General features: G+C 46.4%; 1 long non-coding RNA gene across 3 annotated transcripts; it reads left to right on the top strand.

Annotated features, from left to right (window-relative positions):
- The first annotated feature begins 439 nt into the window (after positions 1-439).
- Positions 440-7,359, top strand: LOC309880447. 3 transcript variants are annotated; one of them, XR_014317973.1, is made up of 5 exons: positions 440-552; positions 1,192-1,283; positions 1,720-1,851; positions 2,905-3,055; positions 4,030-7,359. It is a non-coding gene; the product is annotated as an uncharacterized lncRNA (long non-coding RNA). The 3 variants fall into 3 exon arrangements; XR_014317974.1 differs by having other exon boundaries at positions 1,720-3,055; positions 4,030-4,261; positions 4,368-7,359; XR_014317975.1 differs by having other exon boundaries at positions 1,720-3,055.
- Positions 7,360-7,569: the final 210 nt, after the last annotated feature.

The raw sequence follows: 7,569 nt of genomic DNA, 5'->3' as shown, positions 1-7,569 counted from the left end.
AAAGTTGTCCATGATACATTAATTCAGCAGCTTTTGTGAATATTCATTCACATGTGGTCTTTATTTACAGGATCCTGAGCTAATTTGCCCAGTGTCGTTCTGCCTTCTGCATGATTCTCTTTCACATTTTGGGCACGGATCAGCTTCTAGTACGGTGGGCAAAGGAGTCAGCCGTGCAAGAAATTAGGAGCAAAGACTCTGTAGCACGTAACTAAATGCGGATTCAGCACAAAGATTACCAACATAAACCGAGATCAGTTTGGCAGGAGGAAAACCACCCCTGGACCAGCAGCAGCAGCAGCAGCGTGTTCGCTGACCTGTGGGTTACAAGTGCAGTGTCACAGCAAACCCGGTTAGACGAGCGCTCGCCAGGCTCCCTGACCTCTCCTACTTGGCAGGCTTTTCTTCGCCTTTTTGATTGAGAGACCAACGTGGGAGTGAACGATGGAAACTAAACTGCTCCTCCAGCCCTTGAGCTGCTCCCAGTACGTCCTGGTGCAGGTGCGCTGGCCAGGCAAGGTGAAGGAGAGGTCTCATCGCTCCAGCATGCAGGTGAGTACAGGCCAGGACAATCAGGCCAGTGTTTTTCACCAGCATGAAATAAAAACGAGGAGAACAGGGAGACACAGCCGCCTTTGATGTAAAGGCTGTCTGTGGCTATGCAACAGGGAAATGAGAGTACCCACTTTTGCTGTAGAAGAGGCAGTATAAGAGCTCTCTGGTTGAACTTCCCAGGAGAGCAGCTGTTTTCTTGGGGCTGTGGACTCGGATATAGTCTCAGGCCAGAGACAGCATGTCCACATAGGATCTCCAGCTTCTGTCTGAAAGTCTGGGTGAAGCGCTCCTGGCATGCCTGTGCAGGCAAATCCTCCCTCTCTGAACTTTCTTTGGCTTCACAGCCTTCTAGTAAGAGGGGAGACCTTGTAGGTAAAGCACCAAGAGCTAGATGCAATGGAGAGAGGGTCTGTGGCTCTGCCACCAAGGTCTTGTGCAACCTTGTGCAAATAATTTCTCATATCTGTGCCTACATTTCCAATCTGTAATATAAAAATAGCAGGACTTCTTCTCAGCCATGTGCAGTAGTCCTAAAATATCTTTCATGGAAAACCTGCTAGTTATCGGGTTAATAGACAGCCTCACCCCACAGGGCACTTTTTTTCTCCTGCCTCTGTTTCTTCATGTTGTGCACAGGCTTCGCAATGACTGTCACGTGGGGAAAACCGTGATATCTTCGTGTCAAGTACATTTGTGTCCAGCCTCAAAGCGTTATTTCATTCCTTGAGGTGGGTGCTGTTGTCAGGCAAATTAAATGTCCCAGTCCCCTGGTAATTATCATTAGGTAAGATTTAAGGAGGGCAGAGGAGGAGGTAGAGCAACTACAAGTGGATCCCACAGGGGAGGTCTGTGAACCAAGCTTATGTCAGCTTTAGGGCAGGGATGGGTGAGTAACTAGAGTAAAACTAACAATATAAAACGGTAAGATCAATAACTGTTTGTCCCAAGTTTAACCCAACACCTTTTATATTCGTCACAAGACCAAACTTACCTTTTAAATGAGACTTGAGGCAGTTTTGCATGCCCCTGCAGAACAAACCACAGATCTGGACTGAGCTAAAATGTTATTTGGGACTCAAGTCCAGCTGCCACCTGTGACTGTTTGCTCTACCCGTACTTCCCCAAGGTCTGGAGAAAGTTTTTAGATTTTTCTGTTTACTACAGGCTTGATGTTCCCTGTATGGTACAAGGATTACTGCTTTTCTGTTCAGAAGATTTCTTTGGAAATTTCCTAGCCGAGTAAGGAAGGCTGCCTTGGTCATGCCAGTTTTGACAGGAGAGCATCTGGAAATCCAGGTCGGTACAGGCACAAGCTAAGGAACAGCAAGCAAATAGCTGGTGAATGTTATACCAAAGAAATCAAGTGAGTGGAAAGATGTGACCTGGCTGGCAGTTAGTGGGAGACTGGTGAGGCACACACATCTCAAAGAAAACCCAGTTCCTCTGGGAGCCCAGGCCCAAGCTTGTTGATGTAAGAACTTGACACTGGTGGGATAAGCTGGATTTGAAGCTTACTTAAAGTGGATCTGGTAAACTGGAGTCATGGAAAAGAGCTGCTTGGGAGCTGGGAGGAGCAAACCTTTTCTTGTAGGCTTCAGCAGCAGGGGTGCAACGAAAGGGAAGGGCACTGGTGATGCTGCAGTGCTAAGGGCTCTGGGAATTGTGCTGGTTTTGGTTTTCCTCGCTTCCACCATCTTCTGTTCTCTCTGTCTCTGTTGTTCACCCACATAATTACATAAGATACCACCAGCTAAAACTGCATCTGCCTCCTTAATAGATGGCTCATTATCAAGGGAGGGAAACAGAAAGGGCAAAAGCTTTTGTGTGCCAACAGCCCTGCTGTAATGCACTGCCTTAAAGGAGAAGGAAAGGGCGTAACCCGTTTGTCCTAATTTACAGCCAGATGTGCTAAAAGAACCAAGGTGTAATGAAGGTCAGTATGGCTGGGAATGGGGTGGAGGCGGTGCAAGGTTACTGTCTTGACATAAAAGCAATTTATTCTCCCATGAAGTCTCTCTCTCGTTCAGCAGAACAGAGTAAGGCAGTTCTGGTATTTAAAAGTACTCCCACGGCTTTGATCTCTTCCTCCTTTCTGGAAACGTAAGCTTACAAAGAGGGTCTGGCCCTGTCTGGGATGATGTACTGGGCCATGTGGTGCTGGCCTTGCAAGGCGGCATAGACAAGCCTGCTGTTCTCCATACTGCATCATTCTGGAAAATTCCCCTAATACCCTGGTTGCTGCAGCAATGCCAACGCGCTGCTGCAGTGCCCGGGTACCCTGCCTGCTGAGAAGTGCCGTGAGCTCACTCCTCCTCATGACAATTTCTGTCTGCTTTTGGCCACACACAGGATGTCTAGCTACAAAAGAAAATTAAAAAGCAAATGGGAGAGAACAAGGTCTCCTGCCACAAATCCACCTCCAGGGACCCTGAGATGTGAGCACACACAGCCATGCTTGCTTGAAAGCCAGCCTTTAGCCCTGCATGTCCTTTAATGTCAGGTACGAGCCGCTCCAATCAGTATATTGTGGCAGCCTACCCTAGACAAGTTTTTCTTTTATCGATATTTAAAATAAGCAGTTGTTTTGAACTCAGGACAGAGCCGTGTTAGTGCCAGCTATCTGGCCTGGTTTCAGTAGAGCTGGTGGCAGATGTGTACTGATGTAACCGTGTGGTGGGTTTCATGACGCCGCCTATGCTGTGGGCTTCCCCAGCCATAAAAATCCATCAAATTTTGCAGCTGTAGTTTCGTTTCATCTCACTGTCTGCGTAACCTCCTTCTTACTTGATGTTCTCTATTTCCCCTATGCTTCCCGCGTAGAAAGTCTAAGCTTCCAAGTTGCGTTTTGAGAAAGTTTCAAAATGAACTTCTCCATTATGTGCGATGTCCCTGGGTTTTGGTAATAAAATGTGCCAGGGGGCGGGGGGAGAGGGAAAGAGAAGGCTTCTCAGCAGGGGGGGAGTGCTGATGGCTGTAATGAAGTCACAGTGTAATATTCTGCTCTGCTGACTTGTGCCTCCTTTAATTACTTTCTGAATCCCAAGAAGCCGAGCCATGCTTTGCCTGTTCATTACATCCCCCGGGTTTGCTCTCCCCAACAAATAGGTGCTCTCCCTGCGGTCTCTGGAGGCTCTTTGTTGCTGCTCTGGTACATCAGATGTGTTTGCTCTGCGCTGATGTTTGTGTTTTCCGCACTGCTTGTGTTTTCCAATTCCTTGGAGCAGCGAGGATGCTGCTGAATTGTCAGAATCACCCTCAGATGCTGACTTGAGGTTACTGTCAATGGCCTCATTACGTTAACAAGGGATATTTTAAGAAATACAAAAGATGTGGCATTTACTTTCTCGGGAGAGGGAGGGGGCAGAGAGAGAATGAATGTGTGCGAATGAATGGACTTCCCCTGCAGTTTTTTTCCTACATCCCCCACAGCTCAATTAGAAGCAACTGACCAGCTCTCTCCCCTCTGTTTGCTAGCTGGAGCAATGCTGGCCTCTGATTTGTGTGCTTGGCTCACCCGTGCATGCAAGGCAATGCAGCCCTTCCTCCTGAGGAGCTCCTCATCTCCATCCTGGGGTGTCTGAGTGCCCAAAATGGGCACAGCCTTCACAGACTCAGCAATGAGACACCAGCTTCGCATCATCTTACAGCAGAGGTGTGCCAAGGCTGCTCTAGTGTTCTTCCCTCCTTGGAGCCAGCAGTAGTGTTGGTGAGGCTGGAAAGTGAGGTGGTTTGGGAAACTGAGCTGGCAAAGAAGTCATGTTATGAGGAAAAAAATAATTAATTTCCTATGTGCTTGTCTTCTGGAGAGACAGAGCAATGCCAACAGGAGGTGCATGTGTCCAGGGCTAAGAAAATGGAACCCTGGTCTTCTCTGCCCTGATGGGCTCTCTTCCTCGAGGGAGAATATCGAAGGGGAGGATATAGCCTGCAAATATTCTGTCTTAAATGAAGAGGAGACCTTTGCACAACCCACACCTCTGAATCAAAGGGAGCAACTCCATTCCCTTCCTCCCTCTTGTCAGGCTGTTGGGAGGTAGTTGGCACAGCACTTATCAAAGGAAATGTGGTCCTTTCCGTGAGCTTGTCTACTCAGTGTTATTGTGTAAACAGAGATCAATAAGGTGACACAAATCCTATCCTATTAGCAGCATTCAGCAGCAAATGAAGTACCCTTAAGTTTAGCATATTATCATTTCATGCATTTTACAATTAAACTCTTAGATAAGATTAATTACTTCCAAGGTGAGTGTTAACAATTGTCTCCTCATAATTGAGTTTGGAACCAGTCCAGCACGGCTTTACATCACCAAAAGAAATCACAGACAATTTCACAATTGGATAGAAAAGCTTTATTTAACAGGCCTCATGTTTCTTCTCTTAAATTTTCCTGAAGACAAAAATAGCTCCCTAGAAAAGAGCATATTCAGCACTGATGGTGAACTTGATAAAGAACTTATCTACAGCTGGGGTTTTTATTTAATTTCTGTTGCTTCAAATAGAAATATTTGAGGCACCCTGTTGGTCTTCTAAAGCCCTGTTTTCTGTCAGAAAGCAGTGTGAATGCTGGCTGGAGTGCCCAGATTCCAGTGCCTATTCCTGACAGCTCTTTTCTGGACACTCAGCTGATGGAGGCAGTGCAAAGCAAAAGGGAGCATGCTGCAAGGAACAAGGTTCAGAGCTGGGCGGGATTTCTCCAAAGGAGGTGAGCTGCCTGAGAAAGAGCCTGTGACTGCTGCTCAGGCGAAGCACTGACGTGAGCCTGAAGTGAGCAGGCTCTCTGCTCCACTGCCACCCACACACCTCAAGCGTAGTTTGACCAGAACAGCTGCTTGGTTCTGTGGTTGTGCCTGGCCTTACGGTGTAAGGAACTGGAAGCATTACCTTTACAGGCTAATTTCCCCCACATGGGACAATCACTCATTTTCTTTCTCAAGGCAGTGTGCAGGGAAGTTGATTACTACTCATTGTAATCAACTTCCCTGCATAATCCCCTCATCGCTCACTGCAATGGGGGATGGAGCCCAAGCAATAAAAAGCCCACGGCTACACCCTCTAAAAGCAATAAAGAAAAGCCAAAATTTCAAGATGGGTGGTTTTTGATGGGTGGCGTGTTTCTGAATTCTGAGTCTTCCTGCTGCCTACATTTTTCAGTCCTGTGCACTAGAAGCCTATGCTTTTACTCTTGCTATTAGCTCATGAGGGTCTTAGATATTGCTCTGACTCCCAAGAAGATGAGTTTTCTGGAAAACACCTTATTATCACAAGATATAAGCGTGATACAAGATCTATGGCAGAAGCCGTGTTTGAGTTACTGGATTGTAATGCAAAAAACACAGGAGTTAGGTGGGAAGTGTGCAACTCCCTCGCAATCCTTTCCCATTTGGTGACGAGCTCTCATTTGCTCCCTAGTTACAAGATCACGAAGCAGTTGTCTTCTCCTTTCTGAAATATCAGCAAACCCTCCTCCACAAAACTGAAAATGTTTTGAATAATAAAATGAAGGGTGAGATTTTTCAGGCTTGGCTGAAAACGACCAGACCCCACTACGACGAAAAGGGATGGGATCTCCACCTTGTCAGGGTAACCCTGCTTGGGAGAGCATAGCTGGGACCTTTCAGCCTGTCGTGTGCCAAGAAGTGACAGCGGCAGAGGACCTCTGCTGTGACTGCTGGCCGTGCAGCTGGATTTGTTTCGGAGAGCTCCTGAGCTGGTCTTCTGTGGGCGTCTGACTGTGTCTTGTTCAGATGCAAGCCAGTCACCTGAGTTAACATCTCTGCTTGAGAAGCAGCTGCAAGATTGATCTGTAACAGGACATAAAAGGCATTGGCAGCATTGTTTTACTGCAGATTTGATTACACACAGCGTACTCACATTGCACTGGCTTCCCATTCCAGGAGGTGTTTATCTCCTGGGTGAGGACTGGCACAGTGCTGTACCACGAAGCCTGGTAGAGCTGAGTAAGTGGTTTAGTGTAATCCTCCTAAGAAAGATTGCTGTCCTGAAGGGATTCCTGGGAAGGTTCTCTGCTTGTACCAGGCTTTTAGATGGCTTTCAGTCAGGTTCCTGAGGGGCTTTTTGGAGTTTGTGCAGCTTTTCTGTGATGCAGTTCCTTTCCAAGAGTTCCTCTCCTCTCTGGGTTGTGGTTGGGTCAGCAAGATTTGTCACAGGGCTTGAAAATAATTGGTATCACTATATGAAATAAAAGCCATTGTGTCATCAGCTGATTAAGCTATGTCTCTGGCAAGTAGGCCACTGCACCATCCAGGTACCTGGAACAAAGAGCAAGCAGGAACTCCTCAGAGTCACAGTGTTTGAGTCCTATATCCTCTCCTCTTAGTTTGTTACTGGCCACACAGTGAAATTCTGGGTAATGTAAGAAATATGGTCCCAGTTCACAGATCTCAAGTGCAGGAAAGACATTTGCAGTAAAATTACTAAGTGCAGTTTTCCAGTAGGAAAAGAAGGAAAGCACTCTCTGCGTTAGAGTGATATTGCTCAACTAAGGTCATACATGATAACAAAAATAGAAGGTAGTACACAACAACAAAGTAGAAATGATGGTAGCTGCAACACGAGCCTTGATGGTGGGGGAGATTTTAGTCCAGATATAAAGCATATCCTTGGGGCCCTGGCAAGGATGCAAACTTCTCTCCCACACAACCTCCGTCACTCTTGAAAAGCCAAGTTCTGGAATTTTAAAAGGCAAAAATATTACAGCAACAGCAACAACAAACATGCAAATCAGATGTTAAATGACTACTAATGATTTTATCAATGTGTTGTGTAAACAGGAGGAAGAGGACAGAGAAAGAAGCACTCAACATTCTTTGGGTTTCTTTTTTAATTATTCAACAATTATCGATGAGACTAAAGCAAGCTAACATTGGGGTTTTGCAGGGACGTTTCGATTTTATAATGGAAAAAGCATTGCGGTGTTTGGAGGAGGTGGGCACGTGGACTCTTGCAGTACAAAAGAAGCCAACATAAGAATCAAGTTTCAAGACCCTGTGGGAA

The sequence above is a fragment of the Aythya marila genome (genome assembly GCF_965140915.1).
Source record: "Aythya marila genome assembly, chromosome: 7".
NCBI lineage: Eukaryota > Metazoa > Chordata > Aves > Anseriformes > Anatidae > Aythya > Aythya marila.
Note: the sequence above shows the minus strand (reverse complement) of the source record. Positions and strands in the feature narration are given on the sequence as shown.